This window comes from Theropithecus gelada, chromosome 2, assembly GCF_003255815.1.
Source record: "Theropithecus gelada isolate Dixy chromosome 2, Tgel_1.0, whole genome shotgun sequence".
Lineage (NCBI taxonomy): Eukaryota > Metazoa > Chordata > Mammalia > Primates > Cercopithecidae > Theropithecus > Theropithecus gelada.
This window is the reverse complement of record NC_037669.1, coordinates 55652107-55676724: the sequence shown is the minus strand read 5'-3', so window position 1 is coordinate 55676724 and position 24618 is coordinate 55652107. Positions and strand designations below refer to the sequence as shown.

At 47.2% G+C, this 24618-nt stretch overlaps 1 protein-coding gene and 1 long non-coding RNA gene across 3 annotated transcripts in view; one reads left to right on the top strand and one right to left on the bottom strand.

Moving 5' to 3' along the window:
- Window positions 1-24618, bottom strand: part of SRGAP3 (SLIT-ROBO Rho GTPase activating protein 3) — a 267299-nt gene that overhangs the window by 189498 nt on the left and 53183 nt on the right. The gene's annotated exons all lie outside the window — the stretch shown is intronic.
- LOC112618434 lies at window positions 20486-22446 on the top strand. Its single transcript, XR_003118080.1, has 2 exons — window positions 20486-20990; window positions 21722-22446. It is a non-coding gene; the product is annotated as an uncharacterized LOC112618434 (long non-coding RNA).

Sequence of the window (24618 nt, the reverse complement as noted above, 5' to 3'; positions counted from 1 at the left end):
AGACCCTCCACTCACAGTGATAGAGAGAGCTGGGGGGTGAGAGGAGCGAGCGCAGACTAGAAAGCTGAGACAGAGACAGGATATGCCCTGGAAGGAGGCCCTGGTGCGGGGCCATTGCAGAGGCTGTCTAGCGCAATAGATGAGACTCTAGGTGGCACAGGGACGCTGCAGGCAGGGAGGCCAGAGGGAAAAGTAAACAGAAACAGTCATGTGAGAGGAAGTTGGGAAGCTACCAAGGCAAACAGAAGAGGTGGTGGGGCATGGCTTGCAGCCACAAGCCCCTAAGCACTGTGCCACAGGGCCAGCCAAGTCAGCTGGCCTGGTGCAGTGATGCTGCTTGCACTGCCGGGAGCTTTGGCCACATCTGGCCCAGCTCTGAGCTGGGCGCTTCCCACACTGCCTGCTTAGGAGGCAACAAGGAAGGAAAGCCTCAGCAGGCCGAAAGGAGCAGCACAGCACACAGATGTTTGCAAGTGCTTAGTGTACCACCCACATAAGCACAGAGGATGGGCTTACATATTGAGCCCAAAGTCCTAATGCCGGGGCTGTGCCTGACTCTGGCAGGCCCCAGATGATGGGAGGCTCCCTGCTTAGATGGTCTTGGGGCATTGCCAATGAAAGCACTGCCCTCCTTCAGGACAGTATCTGCTTGAGAGTCACTGACATCTACTAAGATATGCAAGGAAGGCCCAAACATAAAATAAAACAGTTCCTGCACTCAAGCCGCTCACTGGCCAGTGGGAGAAATAGCTGAGCAAAGAGGCAGTTTGAATGAACTACAATAAGAGTAGAGAGGAAAAGATGACGGGGAGCGCTGGGCCTGGAGGCTGGCAGGATGCTTGCTGGAGAAGGAGACACTGAAGCCGCAATCTAAGCACCAATCCTTCCAACTGACCAACTCTGTCGCACTCCAGTGGCTTCACACATGTTGTTCCTTCTGCCTGGACCCTCCCCACCCCTGTCTACCTCTCCTCCCCATTCTTAAGGCCACTTCCTGAGATCTGACCATCGTCCCAGCCACCCACCTCCACTCCTGCCATAATTCTCTCCCCAAACACTGCTCTTTCCCATCACAGGACATATTACAGTCTCTTAGTAAACATCTATTGGTGTTTGCTTCTTAACGTTACCCCCAGAACTTGGGAACCAAGTTCACTCCCCACTGCAGCCCAGCACAATGCCAGGCATGTGGTCATGCTCAAAACGCACTTATTGGTACACAGTGTTCGCAGCAACACCATTCACAATGTGTCCATCGACGGATGGATGGGTCAACCAGATGCGGTCTAGGCACACAGTGGGGCACAACTCAGTCTTCAAAAGGAAGAGAATGCTGAGTGCTACCACATGGATGGACCTTGGGGACAGTATGCTAAGTGAAACAAGCCAGTCACAAAAGGACAAATCCTGTAAGAATCCACTTATATGAGGTACCGAGAGGAGCCAGATTCATAGACAGGGACTAGGGGAAGGAGGGAATGAGGAGTTATTGTTTCATTTGTACAGTTTCAGTTTTGCAGGTTGAAAAGAGTTCCGGAGACAGACAGTTGTGATGGCTGCACTGCAATGTGATGGATTTAATGCCACTGAACTATACGTCGTAAAATGGTTAAGATGATACATTTTCTGGTATGTGTTTTCTATCACAATTAAAATAATTTTTTACAGGGGGGAAGTGTTTAACAAATGAGTAAATGAGGAAGTGAAGATGGAAGGAAGGAAGGAAACAGGGAGGGAGGAAGCAAGGTGGTGGGAGTAAGGGAGGAGAGGAGGAGACTGCAGGCGGAATGAAGGGAGAAAGACCACCGCTACTACTACTTAGTAAGCACCGACTTTGTGGCAGGTACTGCGCTGAAGGCTTCATATTGATCATCTCACCGAATGTACCAGCAAAGACCCACAGGCAGGAGTTCATCTAAAGTTTCAGGACCCATGAAGGAATTCCAGTCTCACCTGACCTTACCCTTTCTCACCTCAGAGGCAAGTCACACCCAGAGGGGAATGAGGGGGCTGGAATATGCTACTTCTCCTCCAGGGGCACTCCTCTGGGTCTTTAACAATATGGGACATTTGCAAAGCTCTCCCCATGTTTTTCATCTCATTTGATCCTCCCGAGGAGGAATCACTACTCGCAGCTGACAGAGAAGGAAACTGAGGGCAGCAGAAAGCAAGCGTAGGCTTGTTCCTGAGGCTCATGCGAGTGACTGAGGCTCATGTGAGAAATGGGAGCGGCTCGGCAAAGGTAGACACCAGGAAGGCGTCCTTCCGTGGACTGGGAGGACTGTGTGCAGGAGCGGGGGTGATGGCACTCTGTGCATGCAGGCACTGCTGGGCCTCATTCCCACAGTCCCCCTACACCTGGAACTCCCCAGGATGCTTAGGAACACAGGCCCTGTCAGCCAAACACCTAGGAGGCTGACAATGGCTTGCCTGTTGGCCAGATGTTCCAACATCATTTAAGCATTAGCTTAAATCCCAAGCCAAAATAATTCTGTTAATTGAAAAAAGAAAGAACGAACTCGTCCATATCTCAGAACTCCCCCAGCAGGCTGCTTTCTGTCTCTAACAGGGCACTTCATCTGTCTTATATTTTGATTTCTTTTGGTTTCTTCTGCACTGATCTGTCTCCCCCACTAGATGTTGGGTGTCCTAGAAAAAGAGACAGCATTTTATTTGCCTCTGTATCCCCAATTCCTAGGTAAGATGGGCAGGGCACAAGCCAGGGCCACAGAAAGTCCTGGATAAACATTTGCAGAATGAATGTGCATTTTGCTGTGAACTCATCATGAACATGACACAGAGCCCTATTCCCCTGAGGGAAGACACAGCTGGATGGTCCCAGGAGGACCCAGCACGGGCAGTCCTCAAGGTAGGGCAGCTCAGGGCAAGGCTGGTCCACTATGGGGAAAAGCTGGGGCTCTGGGTACCCTCAGGCAATGAGGATGCAGCTTTGTGCTGCGTTCCTGGCACTTCCAGCACCACGCCTGGTACAGGAAATATTTGTGGAGTTGAGCCTGTGCCAGGTCTACATTCTTTCTGTTCTAGACCCAGTTAACGGAAATCAACACTTCACCAGCATGTCCCAAATCAGGTGTGGTCCTTGGGATGCTTCTACATGTTTAGAGAGAAAAGGGGCTCCGTTATCAGCAAAGGTGATTTGCCACCTCTTGAGGGATTAAAGTGCATAGACACATATCAGATTGGCAGGGGTTGAGCACCAAATCTTCTGTTTCCTAGAAGGTAGCTTGGGATTCTTTTTTTTTTTTTTTTTTTATGCAGAGTCTCACTCTGTCACCCAGGCTGGAGTGCAATGGCGCGGTCTCGGCTCACTGCAAACTCCGCCTCTCAGGTTCAAGCGATTCTCCCACCTCAGCCTCTGGAGTAGCTGGGATTACAGGCACGGGCCACCACGCCTGGCTAATTTTTGTATTTTTAGTAGAGATGGGGTTTCACTCTGTTGGCCAGGCTGGTCTCAAACTCCAGACCTCATAATCCACCCTCCTCGGCCTCCCAAAGTGCTGGGATTACAGGCGTGAACCACGACACCTGGCCTAGCTTGGGATTCTTAATTCCTCCACATGTTCATTTCTCTTCTGTAACACAGGGTGATGATGGCATCTGTCACACAAGGCTATGATGAGATGGTGTGAAAATGCATATGAAGGGCCTCATGGGGTACCTACCATGTAGGAAGCCCTTCATAAATGGCAGTTACACTAAAGATCATAAAAAATAAATACTACTGTTATTAGTGTATGTTGTGACTTTCCAAAAGGAGCACAGATTAGACAGTGTTCCTCAGATTTATTTGACCACAGATTTTACCTACAAGTAATCATCCATAGGACTCCTGTGTTAGTCCATTATTGCACTGCTATAAGAAATGTCTGAGGTTGGGTAATATATAAGAAAAGAGGTCTAATTCGCTCATGATTCCGCAGGCTGTACAGGAAGCATGGTGGCACCTGCTTCTGGGGAGGCCTCAGGAGGCTCCAATCATGGTGGAAAGCAAAGTAGGAGCAGGTGCATCACATTGTAAAAGCAGAAGCAAGTGGGGGGCAGGGAGGAGCCACATACTTTTAAACAACTGTATCTCTCAAGAACTCACTCACTCATCACCAAGGAGATGGGCTAAGCCATTCATGAGGGATTCCTCCCCCTCATCCCGACCCAAACTCTTCCCACCAGGCCCTACCCCAACAGTGGGGATCATATTTCAACATGAGATTTGGGCAGGGACAAATATCCAAACTATATCAACTCCATTTAAAAGACATAAACATAAGTCAATAGCAGTGAGATTATCAGGAGAGCTGGCCTGAGAGGTCCTCATTTGCAATGGCCTTGCTGCTAATGCCTTGATTTTCCTTTTTTTTTTTTAACCTGACGTTCTTTACCTGAAGTTCAGAGACTGACTCTAGGGAAGTGTATGCAACTAAAACTTCAGGGAAAATCGTGTGTTCAAGGGCACACATTCACTCACCAACTACTGGGCACCAGCTATGTGCCAGACACTCTACTGGGTGATGTGGACACAAAAGGAAGCAAAGCCAGGTCCCTCCTGTTACGGAGTCTCCATTCTGGTGAGAGAGACAGATACTAACCACATAATCCTATAAGAAATTTACGACTTCAGTTGAAATAGGGATGAAGAGGTTCACGGTACAATTAGAACATATGTAAAGGAGGCATTAACTAGGTCAGAGGGAGCAGCAAGTTCAAGGCCCTTTGGAGGGAGGAAGCACGGTGAGTACAAGAAGCAGTGAGGAGGCCAGTCCTGGGGGAGGCAGGAGAGACGGTGCAGCCCCTCAGAGGCCATGCCACAGAGTCTGACCTGTGTGCCTTTCCAGGAAGGGGGTCCGTGGCTTTCATGTATACTCAAAGGTCTGCATAATCTTAATACAGTTGAGAGGAGCTCCACTGTCAGGGTCCCAGATCCCCGGCTTCATTTGAAGACAGTCAGACTGGCCGTTGGGTGCTGAGGACAGCATCTGTAGCTTTCGTCTGTCCAATATTTACTCTCTCTTTTCTGGCATCAACACTTGCGTGTTTATTTAGGGGAAATCACCCCCTCCCATTCTTACTCCTTGTAGCTTCTGTGGAATTAACTTTAACTTCTACTCTAGGGAAGATCATGCAGCCCTGGTCTGGCCAAGAGGAGAAGGGCATCTCCTGGCAATACGCATAGACCCTGAGACGGACACACGACCAAGCAGGACCAGCAAGCATCTGCCCCAGGACTTCTGCAGGAACTACTAGCAGCTGCTTTCCTTCTGTGGGTTGATAGGCCTGAAGAAGGTAAGCCTGGGGCTGGGCGTAGTGGCTCACACCTGTAATCCCAGCACTTTGGGAGGCCGAGGTGGGCAGATTACTTGAGCCCAGGAGTTCGAGATCAGCCTGGACAACATGGTGAAACCCTGTCTCTACTAAACATGCAAAAACAAGCAGGGTGTGATGGCGCACACCTGTAGTCTTAGGTACTAGGGAAGATGAGGTGGGAGGATCACTTGAGCCTGGGAGGCAGAGGTTACAGTGAGATGAGATCATGCCACTGCACTCTAGCCTGGGCAACAGAGCCAGATCCTGTCTCAAAAAAATTAAAAATAAAAAAAAAGAAGGTAAGCCTGGGGCAGCTGGCAGTCACCTTGAGATCTCAAAGACTGAGGCTATCTGTGACAGAAGGCATCACCGAGGAAAGTGGCACTGAGAAATGGAGAGAGACAGACCCCTGATGGTACTGTGTGAATCTCTGGACCTAAGCCTTCCTATAATCACGACTCTCCCTGGATTTTCCAATCACATGAGCCAATAAATGCCCAATTCCAGCCAGTCTGAGTTGTGTTTTTGACACTTGCAACCAACAGTTTTTACTGATAGATCTCTCCAGTTACAGTTTTAAAAACTGAGATCCAGAGAGGAATTAATCATCCAACTTCACAAGCCAGACAGCAGCACAGCACCTGGGCCTGCAGACTCCCAGGTCAGTGCTCCTGCAGCGGGTCGACAGCATGACGGATGCTCCCAATGCCTCCCATGGCCTGGACCCCTCCCTTTTCCTTCCTCCTCCTCCCAGGCCCTAGGGAGAAGCAGCTGTGCCCCTCTTCTAACCTCAAGGCCCCAGAAAGAAAAACAAATAGGGCAGGATCTTCGTTCCACCCCAGACCCGGAGATGTCTCTGGGTACTAATTTCCTTCTGTGGCCGGGACGTGGGCAGCTCAGCTAACCCTCAGGCCACAGCTGCAACGGTTGCCCAAACCAACTTCACCTCCCTTGCTGCACTGACAGTCCTCTGAGGCCCTGCCCATCTTACCTGACCCCTTCCTCCCCCAAGTCCCCCGTTCAGTTCATACAAGCTTCTGTCCTTCTGAGTTTCCAATCCTGTCCATCGAACAAGATCCATCCACCCAGTAACTTCAGGACACCATACACCAAGGCTTCAGGACACCATCTCTTCTTGATGTGCACAGTCCCAGCTGCCTGGGTCACTCCTCTGGGGGTTGGGAGGAGGATTGACTCCTGCCAGTGTATCCCCTTCCTACTCTCTTGTGTAATTTCTAGTTGTTTCAAGTATGTTAGGTAGAGATGTGCACCTGGATGAGATGCGCAGGTACCACCGAGGCTACTAGTCTAGGTTGTGGAATCAGGCATACCTGAGTTTGAAGCCTGGCTCTGCCTCTTCCTAGAAAAGCAACCTTGGGCAAGTTATTTATCCTTGCTGAGTCTCCATTTTTTTCATCTGGAAAGTAGAGGTAATAATAGGCATCAAAGGGTTTAACTTAGTTCTTGGCACTTAGTAAGCACCTGGCAAATGTTATTGATGCTGCTGATGTTGAAAATGTCATCAGATGCCATCACCAATGGATGTCTGGTGGTTACAGCCACATGATAAAATAGAGTAAGGTCACAACAAGAAGTCGACTACTTAGTTCTCATTCCTGCACCTGCTCTTCACTCTCCTGAAGGTTTTGCTTTCTCATCTGTACAATGGGTATAACAGCTCTTCCAGGCCTCTCTCACAAGGGCATAACACCTAACAATGTCATCTCCACAGAGTGTTACAGTTTGCAACACACTTACAAAGCACCATGTTGGCCTTCGTAAGACCTGACTGTGAAGACGTGGAGGTCAAGCGACTAGCCCAGGGCCACACAGCTACCGAGTAGCAGAATCAAGGCTTGCACACCCACTTTGGGCTGTCCTGTTCAGTGCTGTGTCCCTGAGGTCCAGCACAGAACCAGGTGCCCGGTAAATACTCGAGTTCTCTTTCTCTACAGAGCCACACTGCCTCCCATGCTGCAGCCTGCTAGGCTAACACTTCTGGGGCATCCCCATTGCACTCGGCACAGTGCAGGGACATGTGATGTGTTAGAAGGAACTCCTGAATTGAACAGCACTCCAAGACATTCAGGAGAAAGGGAGGGACAGAATGGCTTCTACCACCTTTCACAGCTGCCAAGTAGAGGTGTGGCCTGGGGAAGACACATTGTCAGTCACCTAGGCAGTGCAGGGAACAAGATTGAGGAGGGGACACCCAAGGCTCAGGAAGGACAAGTGGCCATTGCTAGGGAACTTTTAATATGCAGACTGCTGCCCTCGAGACAGGCTGTTTGGTTCCCATCCACAGAAAGACACGGAGAGTTAATAAGAGTTACAGCAGGGTGAGCGGGAAGCCACAGGAAGTGAGGCTGGGAGGAAGTTATTCTCAGCCTGTGTATTCCCCTTACCCCCTCCTCTCCCACCACTTTTCTTTTGGCTGCAGAAGCAGGCGACCGCATCGTGTACCCTCAACTACCAAGATGAACTCAGGGAGCAGGGTGGGGAGGGCAGGCCCAGAGGCTGACTTCAAGTCTGGTCCAGTTCCTGCAGGCAAGTTTCACCAAAGCAACCAGAGTAGAAGGCGTGGGCAAAAGCCGTACCCTGCAATCACACGAGAAACCCAAACACAAGCATCCTCTCTAAGTCCTACGTATTCTTCAAACCCTCACTCAGACCTCACCTCCTCTGTGAATCTGTCCCCTGGCCAGGGCAATTCCCAGAGAGATTTACCCTGTCTGAATGCAGCCCCAAGAGCAGATCCCAGTTCCCATTGTAGATCCTGAGTTGCATATGGCATCAGGAGGCACCTGCCAGCACCTCCTGCAAATGCCAGTGAGTCTCTCCTCAGCGTCCCAAGTACACCGTCCGCCGGCTTTGCTCAGTCATTTCTCAGCAACGAAAGCTCATGATCTCACAAGAAAGTCCAGCCCCCTGGACAGCAGAAACTGTGTTCAGACAACAGATGTCGGGAGACACAGAGGCAACCAGGGGCAGTAGCAAAAAAAGCGCATGTGATTTGGAAGCAGGAAACCTGGCTTGCAACTCCAGTTCTGTGAAGCATCAAGCAAAATCACTTCTTTAAATTTCAGTTTCCTCCTTTGTAAAATAAGAAGCATAATATACCTACACTTCTCAGGGCTGCTGAGAGAATCGAATGAAATTATGTGTGAAATGCACCAGGAAGTGTCATGTGCTGCACAGTGGGTGGCGTTATTCAAAACTCAAGAAGATAAACTTGAGACCCCAAGAAATCCCCAACATAGGCCATTTCTTTGGTTTAAGGCATTGAAGGGCCAGCCAAATGGGAAGGTAATGGTAATCATTTTCTCTTGCTGGTGAAACAAATTTCCACAAACTTAGCTACTTAACACAACACAAGTTTATTACCTCACCGTTCTGTGGCTCAGAAGTCCAGGCTGACTTAGGGGTGTTTTTGCTTAGAGTCTTATCAGGCTGAGCTCTTATTGGAAGATTCTAGGAAAAATCTGCTTCTTCATGAATGGTGGCTGTGGCAGAATCAAACTCCTTGCAATTGTAGGACTGAGGTTTCCTGGCTAGCTGCCAGCAGGGGGTGTCCTCTGCTCCTCAGGCCTCTCCAGTCTCTGTGCGTGGGACAAACGTCTGAGAGCCAGGAAGGGTACAACGCATAACCTTCTGATTTTCCCTTCTGGTGCCCCAGCTCTTCTGGCTCCAGCCAGAGAAAGTTTTCTGTTTTTAAGGGCTCACACGATTAGACTGGGCCCACCAGATAATCCAGGATAATCTTCATCTTTTAACATTTTTACAGGTTAGCCAGGCATGGTGACTCACGTCTGTAACCCCAGCACTTTGGGAGGCCGAGGCGGGCAGATCACAAGGTCAGGAGATGAAGACCATCCCGGCTAACATGGTGAAATCCTGTCTCTACTAAAAATACAGAAAAAAAAAAAGAACCGGGCGTGGTGGTGGGTGCCTGCAGTCCCAGCTACTGGGGAGGCTGAGGCAGGAGGATGGCGTGAACCTGGGAGGCGGAGCTTGCAGTGAGTGGAGATCGTGCCACTGCACTCCAACCTGGGCAACAGAGCGAGACTCCATCTCAAAAAAAAAAAAAAAAAAAAAAATTGTTACAGGTTGAACTGTAACCCTCCAAAGAGGTAGACTGGAATCCTCATCCCAATAACTCAAAATGTGACCTTTATTTTAAAAAGGGTCTTACATGGGCTGGGGGTGGTGGCTCACACCTGTAATCCCAGTACTTTGGGAGGCCAAGGCGGGTGGATCACTTGAGGCCAGGAGTTCAAGACCAGCCTGGCTAACATGGTGAAATCCCATCTCTACTAAAAATAGAAAAATTTAGCTGGGTATGGTGGCATGTGCCTCTAGTGCCATCTACTCAGGAGGCTGAGGCACAAGAATCACTTGAACCTAGGAGGCAGAGGTTGCAGTGAGCCAAGATTGCGCCATTGTACTCTAGCCTGGGTGACAGAGCAAGACTCTGTCTCAAAAAATACAAACAAAAAAGTATCTACTAATTTGGGGCATAAATTAATTAAATAAAATCAAAAATAAAAAGGGTCTTATAGAGGTCATCGAGTTAAAATGAGGTCATTAGGGCATGTCCTGATCCAATATGACTGATATCCTTGTAAAAAGGTGAAATTTGGACAGAGACACAGAGGGAAGGTGATGGGAAGACACACAGTGGGGAAACAGCCACGGAACCAAAGCGAGGCATCTACAAGCCAAGGAACATCAGAAGCCAGAAAAGGCCAGGAAGGATTCTCCCCCAGAGCCAACAGGGAGAGTGAGGCCTTCCTGATACAGTGATTTCAGACGTCCACCCTCCAAAACCATGAGACCATACATTTCTGTGGGTATTAAGCCATCCAGTTTTTGATGCTGTGTTACAGCACTCCTGGGACACTAATACAAATATTTATTTTTTAATTTTTAAAATTTTTATTTGTTTGTTTTATAGAGACAGGGTCTTGCTCTATCACCCATGCTGGAGTACAGCGGCACAATCACAGCTCACTGCAGTCTTGAACTCTAGGGCTCAAGTGATCCTCCTGCCTCAGCCTCCCAAGTAGCTGGGACTACAACCATGTGCCACCATGCGTGGCTAATTTTTTTTAATATTTTTATAGAGATGGAGGTCTCACTGTGTTGCCCAGGCTGGTCTTGAACTCCTGGACTCAAGTGATCCTCCCACCTCAGCCTCCCAAAGTGCTGGAAGTACAGGTGAGAGCCACCATGCCCAGCCCAAATACTTTAATTATATCTGCAAAGTCCTTTTTGTTGTGTGAAATAACATTCACAGGTTCACAGTATGTCTGGAGAAACATTCTTCTGTCTCCCAAACTTACCCAGTGACTATCAGTCCTCAACGCTTTGGCATTATCAGACCCATTGAACAGAGCGAAAAGCCATCCACTGGGAATCTGAAAGAGGAGGCCCAGGAAGGGACCAGGAAAATGGCCAAGTTGCAAAAACAGCTGATCTGATGCCACATTGTTATAAACAGCAGGCCCAGTGCTGGCAGGGAAGAGTGTGCACGGTGCAGCCACGATGCCTGGGTCAAACCCTGCTTCTACCTCTTTGCACCTTACTGAGTCTCACATCTCTCTCCCTTTGTAAGCAGATTATAAATGTATACAATATCTAACTTCACAGAGATGCAAGAATTAAATAAGGTCATGAAAACATGGAATACCTGGCACTTACTTACTAGAGAGTCTGGAATACAGTAGGTATTCAAGAAAACCTAGTCATTATAATTGCATATCTATTATACAGATGTTTAATTATGCATGTATAAACCTTGTACACACACACACACACGAGTCTGGGAGAATACACAGCACAATGTTAACAGTGCTTACTTGGGGTAGATGGCAAAGGCTTTCAATTTTTATATACCTCTAGAATACTTTAATTTTATAACAAGCATGCATTGCTTCTATAATTTAAAACTATTCTTAATTAAGAACACACGGCTCCCTAGGAAACTAGTTGAACATGTCCTTCCACATGGTTGTGTTATATATAGTACTAAAACACAAATTTGCTATCTCACTCACACACACACACACACACACACTGTAACGTTCACCTAAAGACCTTCTCAGTCTCCCTAGCCTTAACCCCCAGCCCCGGCCCCTCAGCCCCTGCAGCTGTACCCCGAGATGAAACTCAATCCTCTGCAGCTTGCCTCTTTTGTGGAGCCAGATGTAGCAGCGACTCCAGCCCTTCCTGGTTCTCAGCTTGCAAGCTCCTCGCCTCCTCTTGGAGCTGCGTTCTGAAAGACTCTTTGTTGCTAGGCAGAATGCTTTTGGGGGCCCTTTGAAAAAAATACTCCCTGCAGACAATTCCATCTGCTCTCAGGAGTCCCCTCTGTAAAGGGGCTTAAGAAAGCAAAGGGCACCAAGCCAGGTGTCCCTGCATTGCCCACACCCTCGACTTCCTCCCATTTCAATCAATCAATTAATATTGGGCAAGGTGAAGCCAGAGGCCATGGCAAGGAAGGAGCATGGTACTGCCCGGCACAGTCATGACCTTTAACAAAACCTGCTTCGATGAGTTGGAATGATTTTGTTTCACAGCATAGCATGGGGATTAGACATAGAGACTTTGCCTCAGACTGAATTTGAATCTGAACTGCCACAGTTACTAGCTGTGGGACCTTCAACACCAGGTGTTAAGGTCTTTTGTGGCTCAGTTTCTTCATCTGTCAAACAGAGATTTGACAGATGACCTCAAGGTTTTAACAGGAGGATGGAATCAACTATCCATGTAATCTCTTAGCATCCAAAGGAAACACTTAGTAAATGGGTGTTGTTAATGTCATTATTATTATTAGAAATGCAGACACACATCCTGCCTTCAAGGTATTTATAGCCTAGTATGGGAATTAGGCAGAGCCACTTGGAAGTTCCATGAGGACTTGGCCACAATGTAAAAGGCATTTGGAGGCTAAGGGTCAAACAAATGGTAAAGAAGAAAGTAGGTGCTTTACAGGAGAGATGAGAAGAGGGAGGTTATCCACTCCAGCCTGGCTTCTTATCCTTGCACTCCTCCTCCCAAGAGCCTCCCTCCCCCAGCTCCAGAACCATCCCATCCAGGTATAAATCAGCTTGGACCCCGCCCTGTGGCTTCCACAATGTAAACCCCAGTGCTGCAACCAGGATCCCACCTTGTTTCCAAGCCCTGGGCTGGCTGTTGTATTAGTCGCCTCTCTAGTGTACCTTGTTCTTCCCATCCTCCCTCCCCAGACTAGGAGTTCAAGACCAGCCTGGCCAACATGGTGAAACCCCATCTCCAAAACTATAAAAAATTAGGGTCTTCCCACATGATTCCCAAGTGTCACAGGCACCAGAGTCCCCTTGGCAGTATTCCATCCACCGACTGGAGCATCTGTGGTTTCACAATCACTACAGACCCCTTTGCCTACCTGGATTCCAACCTCCCATGGACAGGCTGCGTGCCCTTGGACACCATGCAAGGCCTTTTCCACATTAAGCCTCTCTATCCCCTACCTACCTGACCGAGGCCAGATTCCACCCCCTCGCACTAGCTACCCTGAGCTCCAAGAAGGGGCAGGGAGGATCAGGACTGGAGTGGTCAAAGAGGGGTTTCAGAGGAAGAAGGAGCCATCTGTGAACTGGACTGACTGTGGGAAAGAGGCATATCAATGGCACTCCTTTGTACAGGGGTGGGGGCACTGCACTGCACTGGATAAATGTTGAGAAGTCGTTTTTTCTTTCTTTCCTTCTTTCTTTCTTTTTTTTTTTTTTTTTTGGAGACAAGGTCTCACTCTGTCACCCAGGCTGGAGTGCAGTGGCAAGATTATAGCTCATGGCAGCCTCAATCTCCTGGGCTCAATCAATCCTCCTGCTTCAGCTCCCCACCTAGCTGGGACTACGGGCGTGAGCTGCTCAAGTAACACTAATGCCTGACTAATTTGTTTTTTTTTTTGTTTTTTTTTTTTAAAGAGACGAGGTCTTACTATGTTGCTCAGGCTCGTCTCAAACTCCTGGGCATAAGTGATCCTCCCACCTCGGCCTCCCAAAGTGCTATGATTACAGGCATGAGCCACTGAGCCTGATTGAGATGTCTTGATATACGAGATTAGAGGAAAGAAAGATTAGAAACAGACTGTAATGAGCTTTAGATGCCAAGATTGATTGTTCCCCAAATGCTCCCAGGAGGATTTGGTGGAGAGGCCAGGAGTGGGCAGGCACACAGGGTTAGCAAGGATAACCTTGCTAAGTGTTGGGAAAGTTCCACTTTCCAACCAAACCCAGCAACTCAGCATTCTCCAACCGTGTCACCCCTTCAAACCCACAAACTATTATAAATACTTGCTAAAGCCCTTTTTGCTCATGCTACACCACACTAGTTATGCTACCTTAAAGAGCACCACATTGTCTCAAACCTTGTTACCTTTGAACTTGGAGTCTCCTATGCCTGGAAGGCTTTTCTCTGCCCTCTGCCTTCAAGATCTGACTTAACCTTCAGGGAAGCATTATCTTTCTCTCCCAAAGAGAATCTGATGTTCTATGTTCTCACAGTACTCTGAGTGTCCCTCTATTACAATATTTATCACACTGCCTTGTGACTACTTCCTGAGTAGTATAAATCTTTCTTTATTGTTACATTGTCGGCTCCTCAAGAATAGGGATTCTGTATTATTCATTCTATAACAGCACCTGGAACGCTCAATAAATGCTTGCTGATAGTATTATCAATATCACCTTTTATGAAATGCCTACCACACGCTAAGGACTACCCTAAGTACTTGAGAAACAGAAACTTGTTTAATCCTCATGTAACTCACCAGTGAAGTATTACTTAGCCCATCTTGTAGACAGGGAACCTGACCTTCAGAGAACCTCAACTAACTGTGAGATGAAAGAATGAACCAGCTTGAGCGGGTCAACTCCCGCCCTCCCCAAACCCTGCATGTACGTCTGACCCCAGGAGTAATCATGCTGTGTCCTTAGGCAGTCCAAGGTAAATGTTTATTTCCAGTTATTGAAATCTACTCAGTTTGAGTCCACCAATCGATAAGCTGCTCTGAATAAACATCAGGGGCATCTGCTGTTCTACAGAGGAACAGCTTGTCATTTCGGCAGCACCAAAGCAAGGTTAATTAGCCCTTTCTATAGCCAGTGGGCACTGAAGTCTCCCCACATTCTTACTTTTCCTTCAGCAAAAAGTTTTTTGTTTTTTGTGGGTTTTTTTTAAATTTTTTTTTAATTATACTTTACATTCTGGGATACATGTGCAGAACGTGCAGGTTTGTTACATAGGTATATAAGTGCCATGATGGGTTGCTGCACCCATCAACCCATAATCTACATTAGGTATTTCTTCTAATGCTATCCCTCCCCTAGCCCCTCACCCCTCAACAGGCCCTGGTGTGTGATATTCCCCTCCCTGTGTCCATGTGTTCTCATTGTTCAACTCCCTCTTATGAGTGAGAACATGCAGTGTTTGGTTTTCTGTTCTTGTGTTAGTTTGCCCTTCAGCAAAAAGTTTTAATGGTGATCTTTCTAAATGTGGCACATATGCACCATGGAATACTATGCAGTCATAAAGAAAGATGAGTTCATGTCCTTTGTAGGGACATGGATGAAGCTGGAAACCATCATTCTGAGCAAACTATCGCAAGAACAGAAAACCAAACACCGCATGTTCTCACTCATAGGTGGGAATTGAACAATGAGAACACATAGACACAAGGAGGGGAACATCATACGCCAGAGCCTGTCGTGGGGTTGGGGGAGTGGGGAGGGATAGCATTAGGAGATATATCTAATGTAAATGACGCATTAACGGGTGCAGCACACCAACATGGCACATGTATAAATATGTAAGAAACCTGCACGTTGTACACATGTACCCTAGAATTTAAAGTATAATAATAATAATTTTAAAAAAGAAAAAAAAAGTTGTAATGGTGATCTTTCTAAAAGGCAACGTGCCTCCAAGGTGAAGAGTTGCAGAGAGGGGGCACAGTCAGTGGACTAACTGAGGAAGGGGCAGGGTGGGATTTCATCACTGCTGTCCAGTGATTAAGGGCGAGTAGGGGAGAACTGTACCAACCCATGCCCAGACGCTGTGCTGAGTGCTCCACATCCTTTCTCTCTCCACACAGCACCTTTCACCTCTTCAAGGAAGCACAGTCTTCGCCAATCTCCTAATCACAAATCCAGCAGTCCTTCCCAGCCCTGGGCCTCTCCCCCTGGGAAGAACAGCTTAAGAAGCCAGCCACTGTCTCTTCCCGGCTGCCCCTCTGTGCACACTGCGAGCCCCCTTGGCTTCTGTGAATCTAGACCCTACTGTGGCTTCATCTGTGTTGCTCCTTGCTGACAGGGCATACTCTGCCTCACTCTCCTGCCCTGCCTCCTTTTTCCCTGCCAACTTCTTCAATCCACCAGGGTCCTACCCTCAGCCTCGATCTCATTTCACCGAACACTCATTCCTTGGGTGTCCCATACAAGGCCGTGTACGATGTGACTCATACCCATCAAAGACACTCTCAGAACACCTGCAATTCTTCATATTCCCCCTTGACAGTGACTACAGAAACAGAAACCAGGTTCACAACAAATCCCCCAAACTCATTTAGCAAACAACCCTCTGCCAGAAGCCTATGGAATCAATAGATTTGGAACGCGACTCTGGTCCTAGACCCTTTCTGTGCCCATCCCAAATTAGAAGGAAGTACAATGAGGGGGTGAGGGGAGAAAGAATACAAGACAGTGATCATAAAAAGCAAGGATCTAGTTGTACCCTTACCAAATGTGCATTTTTCTATGTGTACATTATACTTCAATAACACAGTTTTTTTTAAGAACCCAAATAAAACAAAAGGTTGACAACTGAAAAATTCATGACCAAGGTTAATAGCACGGATAACTGAAGCAGGAGAGAGATAACAGAAATATTAGTTCACCTTTCTGTTCCTAGTAATACCCAAGGGAAGACTGAGCAAGGAGAACCTTATGAATTAGGAGCAGGTAATTAGTGTGTCCATTTGTCATGTTACACAATTATAGGTCTTCAAACCAACTTTGGCAGAGAGTTGTAGACCTAGAGAGAAGGGCACGAAAGATAATCTAATCCACCTTTTCATTTTCTAGATGAGGAAGCTGAGGCTGAGCGAGGAAAAGTGTCCTGTCTCTGCCCAGCAATCATCTGCCACCTATGCCTTCTCCACCTTCTTATCCACTGAGAGAATGGACACGAAGAAAGCTGAATCGGGCCACACCAGGGCTAGGAGAGCTCAGATGGACTTTCTGATATTCCCTGGGCTGGAGAAAGCTCAGAGCAGCCTGACATGGCCAGTTGTGCAAAGCATATTGCCTCTCTTTGGTGCCATATCTTTTTCCCTTTGATGTGTGATCACTTCATTCCCTCCTTGATTGCTTTTCAAAAGCAATCTAAATTAATGCGAACCCACAAAGGGCAAGGCTCTCTGTGAATAATGAGTGCATGATAATAAATGCAAATAGGGAAAGATGCAAAGTTGGCCTAAGAACTACTGCTCCCTGCTCCCCTGCCCATTCTCTTCACATTGGGAATTCTCTTTACACTATTGAAGAAAGAATTTGAGGAAACCTGAGAAAGGGTGGTATTCCTAAGCAGACCACTGGGTTCATTAAAGGATGGCAGAAAGAAAAAACAGAAGCTAAAAGAATCAGACCAGTGACTGCTACAGGGTCTTTGTCCTTTTTTTGTATGTTCCACTAAAGACAAAACACTTGTCTAGATTTCTGACATTCAGAGGAGGACGTATCATCACAGTCAAGAAGGAGCCACCATAATTTGGTCCTGTCCACTCAGGATTTTCTCCTACAAACCCTGAGCTCCAGTCAATCTTGTCTCCTTTCTGCTCCTTGGCTAAATCAAATTAAAAAACAAATCCAAAGCCAGAGATAAATTGTGTTCAGACCTTCAGTAAAACTGTCTTGAATATTATGCAGAGAGAACTGGACAAACTGAGGTTCAGGAAATGTTCCAGCTGGTAAGGCAAGCCCCTGCTTATTCTCCATCAAATGGTTTGTCCCGAGTCCCTTCTGGAAGTCAGTTTCTATCTATTGTCATATTTAATGGATAGAGCTGTATGGGAAGGAGATGAAGTATCTGTGGAGCCTGAAAACTGGACTCCCCCAATCCCTTTATTTAAGATCATAAATGATTAGATCAATACAAGATTTGGGCAGGGACACACATCCAAACTACATCATCTCCCATGCACCCCACATTCCCTATGCTTCCTGTAATCCAGGGACAGAAAACAGATTTCAGCTCAAGTGCCTTCTAATCCATTTACAATGGCTGCCAGGAGGGCTATATTCAGAATAGTCTGAGAGCATGCCTGGGACCAGTAGGAAATGGGTGAGAAAATCCAGAAGTTTCATGTCCTTCACATCTCTGTCATTCCTGATTGAATCCACCCGTCATTTCACTGTGTCTAAATTAAGGCCTTAGAGGAAGAATTGACACCCCGCATCACAGAGTAAATTGATAAAAAGAACCCAGCTCTCCCTGAATCTCCTATTTTCCTATAATCCAGAGTTTAAGACAGGGGATGGATCTAAGAGTACAGTCATAATACTATAACCATTTCTAAATGCTTACTATGTGCCAGGTACTATCCTAAGTGCTGTTCATGTATACTCGCATTTAATCCTGCCAGAACACCAAGAAATAATCATCCCCACTTAACAGGTGAAACTGACACACAAGAGTGGTCAAATAACCCATCCAATATCCCAGGACCAGTAAGTGACAAAGTAGAGATTGACACATGGCAAGAAAAGAACAGAACTGGGTCTAGAAACATCCTCACACAAGCAATGGAAGATTCTGGTAATTTCACCAACACATACAAAGTCAATTCGCCTTGGAAAAATACCCCATGAAGGCCCAGTGATCTTTTTCAGCCCTGGTGATGTCAAAGGCTGCAGAATGAGGAGTGGAAAGTCCTAGTTACCATGATAGGAAGCACCAGTGAGTGATTTAGAAGGCAGGAGATGAGAACAGGTAATTCAGCAGGACTCAGGTAGGACGCTGAGCTCTTGGCATGAACAGATAGGTTTCACCATGGTCTTGAGTATGACAGGTTGGCCCCAAAAGGTCCCATTTTGCTCAAAAGATTCCCTAAAACTGAAAATGTAGTATAATGGAATATCACCGGCTGGCTCCAATCCCTAGGGCTTGCTGTTTCAGAAAAGAAAGAGGTGCCCATCGATGTATTTATAGGCTTAAAGCTGGCATGCACTGAAGCTACCTGGGGTTACTTGACAAATGTTTTAGTGCACATTTTCTCCATCTTTTTGTTTCATTAGGTTTTAGTCAGCCAGCTATTTGGGGCCTGAATTAGGATTTCACACACATCCAGAGCCAAATGACAAAACAAACAAAGAAGCCCCACGACTAAAACAGAACTTGGGGTCAGCAGCTTGGTAAGGGTTGCCCCCTGGAAACAACTCCTGTGTGGGATCAAAGGAAAGTCAAGTGGTATATCACATCCCAGGGCCGGGGAGCCCCATTGCCTTGAGCTCAGCCAGTCACCCCTTTGTTCCATGACCTTGGCCTGGAAAGCTCCTCCCTCCCATCCCTGAGCAAAATCCTAAAGTTCCTTCAAGTCCTGGCCCAAATGTCAACTTCTTTGGGAAGTCTTCCCTTACTCCATCCCTACCCCACCTCTTCTTCCTACAAAAGGAAAAAAGAAGTTTCTCCTCTCCCTCCTCCACACTCTGTCCTCAGTTCCCAGCCCATCCCACAAGTCTCTGGAGGCTGGGAGAGCACAGGTGTGGAGTCACCCTCATTCACCACCTTAGAGAGACTGGAACAACAACAGCAGCCCTGGGGAAGCAAACCCAGGCCCAAGCACTGTGGTCTCCCGGATTATGATGATTTGCACACAGAAAGCATTGGAAAGAAAAAGCTGAAAAGGAATATGCTGCCCAAATTTCTCTACCATGAGCAAGTATTGCTTTTATCATTGGAAAAAACATAAAATAAACATTTTAATGGACTGCATATTTCTTATGCTAAAGGAGCTAATAGTGTTTCCTATTGTGTGGAAAATAGATCTGAACCCATCCACAGGATGCTGAAGAATCCACAAATTACAGCAGGCATCGACAGTGCCTGTGTACATGGGAAGGAGGAAACTCAGCCTGCCTGGGGCATCAGGGAAGGCTCCACACAGGAGGGGATGAGTGAGAGCTCTCCAGTTAGACTAGGGAAGATGAGGCAGAAGGGAATTCCAGGCAGAAAGAACAGTACATGCAAAGGCAGAGTCATGTGAAAGTGCAAGCTAAATAATATGGCTGGAATGTGGGATACATGGGAGATGTTATCATTTGGATATGTGTCGCCGCCCAAATCTTATTTTGAACTATAATCCACAATCTTGGAGGTGGGGCCTGGTAAGAGGTGATTGGATCATGGGGGCGGATTTCTCATGAATGGTTTAGCACCATCCCCCTTGGTACTGTCCTCATGATAGTGAGTTCTTGTGAGATCTGGTTATTTAAAAGTGTGTAGCATCTCCCCGCTCATTTTCTCTCACTCCTGTTTTTCACTCCTGTTTTTGCCATGTGATAGGCCTACTCCCCCTTCAGTTTCCACCATGATCGTAAGTTTCCTGAGGCCTCCCCAGAAGATGTCGGCACCATGTTTCCTGTAAAGCCTGCAGAATCACGAACCAATTAAATGTCTTTTCTTTATACATCATCCAGTCTCAGATATCCTTTATAGCAATGCAAGGATGACCTAATACTGGAGAGAATCATGGATGTGAGGTATACAATTAAGGGTTAACTCCACTGGCTTGGGGTCCTCAAACTGCACCTTCCAAAGAAATAACTAACCCTTGACCAGCCCCCAGGAAATAACCTCTGAGCCCTTGCAATATCATGCCTGATGGAATAGAGTATCTTTGTATCACCGGGGCTTTGGGCCATCCCACATAGTTTATGCTAACAGTGTCATTCATGATAAAGGCCTGTTTTTGTTTACCTGGAGTCCCAGCCCACGCTGTATCGGTTTGATTCCAGGGGTGCAGGGGTTGCATAGAGACTGAGTAGCCAAGGTCAATCACATGGGTGACTCATACCTCAGTGACTGATTCTCTTCTCCCAACAAAAACCCTGGACACCAAGGGGCAGTTGGGTTTCCCGGCTATGTTTTGTCACACATCATTGCTGGCAGAGTTCAGTGCTATCCAAGTGACTCCGCTGGGAGACGACAACTGGAAATTTATGCCTGGTGTCTTCCTGGACTCCGACCTATGCACCTTTTTTCTTGGATGATTTTAATCTGTCTCCTTTCGCTGCAGTGAACCACAACCATGAGTATAACAGCTTTTCTAATTTTTGTGAGTCCCTCAAGTGAATCATCAAACCTAAGGTAGTTTTGGGATCCCCATCACAGAGAGTCAAACAGGAGCAGGGCAAGAAGAGCTGCTTTTCCTGGAAGGCTAATGAGTCTGAAGTTCGCCCTGGAGATAATCGTCACAGTAACTCCAGGCTCTAACCTGGAGCTGACATGATAAGGCCAAATGTACACCTCTAAAAGACACTGCCGACTACAGAGGGGAATGGATGGGGGAGCTGAGGGAGCAGAGATGAAGCAGGGAGACCAAGGCCTGGAAAGAGATGGCTGAACCAGTCCAGGTAAGAGCTGATGGGCCCTTGGTAGTGGGCAGTGGCCACAGCAAAGGACTAAACTCAAGAGCCAGAAAATAGATGCAACAAGACTTGCCAGCCAATTAGACTGTGGGGTGAGGGAGACAAGTCAAGGATGACTCCCAGATTTCTGGGCCTGGGCAATTGGAGGGATGATGGAGTCAGTCATTGAAGTGAGAAATCCTGAGTGGGGAAGCTGATGTTCAGGGGCTTGAGGGAGGTTCTGACCCCCAAGCCCAGTCTGGTACTTTCACTGTATTCATTTCTACAATTCAGTATCATCCAATTGCTCTTTTTTCTCTCCTTGAAGCCATCCCCTTAGCCCTCTGCCCGCAGTGATCACTAACTGATCGCTCCTCCTTAAAAGCCACTGAAAAGTGTGCTTGGCCAATCTCCCTGACCTCAATTTCTCTGCTGGCAGAATCACAAGAAAGGCATCAGCACCTTCTGTGAAATCGGGAGCCAGGCAGAGGAGGTGCCCAGGTGGGTGGCAGAGGCCTAAATAAATCACGGCTACGTGAGGAGGTTTCAAACACCAAGTTCTGGTGGGGGGAGAGGGGTCCTGGGCCAGACCCTGGGGAGGTGGGACTAAGATCCCTGTGACGCTGGGTGGGGGTTGGGGGCAGGGTTGAATGAAATCATGAGAAACAAAGGCTCTGGGGGCTGCACAGAATACCTCCCCTCGGCCTGGGGCTAAACTGCACTTTATGCATTTCCAGGTGGTAAGGAGTCCATGTCAGCTGCCATCATCCACACCACAGACTAGACATTGCAAAGAGTGGCCAGGCCTTTTGAGTGAAGGTGATCCAACCTGTCACTAAGCCTAAGGGCAAATCCTGGCTGTGCTGTGATGGCTCCAACAACCCCAAACAGCAGCACAGAGGCTGCAGCCGCCCTCGGAGGCATCAGTGGGAAACGCTCATTAGCAGCCTTCCATTGCTCACCCGCCCCATCCCACCTCTGTGCATCCCAGACCATCAGCCAAGTGCACAGCTGGCTTCCATCCTCAGAGCCTTCCTCCTTCATTTGCCTATTCAACAGTTACAAAGGCCTGAGTTGCAAAGGGGCTTACAACCCATTCTACCCAGAAGAAAGAGAACTGAGACTGAGCAAGACAGAGAATAGGTGGAAGCGGGGATTAAACCAAGCAATCTCTAGATCCCAAATGGAGACCCTGATGTAGCAAGAGCCTCTTCTAAATCCTTTTCCAATAGGATAATGTGGAAAATGGTTGAAAGCACAAGCCAACCGGGGCTGGAATCCAAATGGGCCATTTACTAGCTGTGTGACTGGACAAGTAATTTCATATTGCTGAACCTCAATTTTCTCATCTGTAAAATAGAAAAAAAAAATCTATGTCATAAGGTTGATATACGGATTAGATGAGCTAAGATCTAAAACGTGTTCTATTCAGTAGGTGCTCAATAAATGTTATCTATTTTTACGACTGGGTTTCTAAATCTGGAGATCAAGGAGGAAAGTTTCACGTGCTGGGTTCTGCAGGTAATACAGTGAGACATGGTTTCTGTGCTCACGCTCCTAACCCAGGTGGGAACGGCTGAGAGGATCACATAGTCTGAGGCTGTGCAGGGCTGAAAGCCTCCTGAGAGGTCATCTGATCCACTATTTCCATGGGCGAGAAAACAGAGATGTAAAGTGACCTTCTCCCAAAGTCACACAGCAAGATAGTGTCAAAGTCAACACTAGAACCCAGGGCTCCAGGCTTCTATTGTTCTTTCCTCTCCAAAGAAACGTATAAAAACCTAATGACAGGACGCCACAAGTCAGGACATGAATAAAATTTCAAATAACTTGCCATAGAGAACACTGTGCCCTGTCCAGATCCCCATTCCCAGGCCAGGTACCATCCCTTGGCTGCTTTGAGTGGCAGCTGTCAGTGGCTCACAGCTGCCCTGTCCTCTGGAGAATTGCCACCTCCACACCCAGCTAATGAGAGAGATGACACCCAGTGCTGTGTTGGCAAATGTTTAGCAGCCACTTTCTGATACGGTAGGGGGAGCCCTGGCTTGAGTATCTGCCACTTTCCCTGGTGTAAATATTCCCATTATGGCCGACTCCAAGCTCCTAGCAAGACATCACTGAAGGTGGAGTTGTGAAGAGATGCACATAGCTCTCCATCACATAGTATTTCCACCATAAAGATCCAATACCCAACAATAACTGCAAGTGCACAGATCTTTAAAACTGTAGTAAAATAATTAAGAAGTGATGACTTTTGAATATGTATTTCCATTGTTTTAGCATTATTTACTTAATTATAACTTTATATGATTTAATTGTTAATAGTGGCTCACAACATTCCTAAAAACTTGACCACCGCAAGCTCGTAAGGGCCAGGTCCAACACAACACTGGTTTACCCCCACTCCCTCCCTCCCAGCCTGAGGCCAGTGACTGATGACATGAGGATGCAAAAAGCTGGCTGTTCATCTCATCTAGGGGTGAGGAACAACTTGTGGTGGTGTGATTAATACCAGAGCTCCCATGGATCAGGCCCAGACTAGGCTTAACCGGAGCCACTTCCTCCCTCAGCTCCTCCCCCTCCCCTATCCTTCTGTTGCCACATCCTTACAGGTATTTCCAGAAAAGCACACCAATAAACAGCATGCACCCAAGGCCCCGTCTCAGGCTCTATTTCTAAAAAACTCAACCTAAGCCATGCACAGTGGCTCACACCTGTAATCCCAGCAGTTTGGAAGGTCAAGGTGGGAGGATCACTTGAGCCCAGGAATTGTTGTTTTGTTTTTTTTTAAGTTCTAGGGTACATGTGCACAACGTGTAGGTTTGTTACGTATGTATACTTGTGCCATGTTGGTGTTGAGCCCAGGAATTTAAGACCAGCCTGGGCAACTCAGCAAGACCCCATCTCTACAAAAAAATTAAAAAATTAGCCAGGAGTGCTGGTGTGCACCTGTAGTCCTGGCTAATCGTGAGGCTGAGGCAGGAGGATTACTTGGGCCCAAGAGTTTGAAGCTACAGTGAGCCATGATCATACCACTGCACTCCAACCTGGGTGAGAGAGCAAGACCCTGTCTCCAAAAAAAACAATAAAAAAGAAAAGAATCCAATAGAAAATACCTGTACAGAGTGAAAATTTAGGGAGAAAGTAGAAAAGATCACTGTGGCTTTGGAGGAATCCCAGCACGCTTTCTGCAGAAGGTGGGATCCAAAGAGTGGGTAGGATTTTGATTTGGAAATGAAAGCCAGGAACCCTCCAGATGGACAGAGCAGTTTAATCCAGGTGAAACCAATAATCATGCATTTGACCAGACCGTCTGCCAGGCAGGGCAGGGTTTTCCTAGAGACAAGCCATGAGCCCTGGGGACCACCCATTAAGGACTGCCAAAGTTGGAGGAGGGGGCGTTTCCATGGCTACGGTGTGATTAAGAAAGATGTGTGGCTCTCTGGCAAGGGCAGTATGGTGTCCTAGTTTGCACTAGAAACATCATCTGTACCAAAACCTTTGAAGCCAGAAGGTCGTCTTCGGATCATCTACTGCCACTGATGGATGAAAGCTTTGAGTTGTAAAAGAGTAAATACAGTATATTTATTTTAATAGTTGTGTTTTATGTTTTCTTTGCTCTTATTTTTGCTTT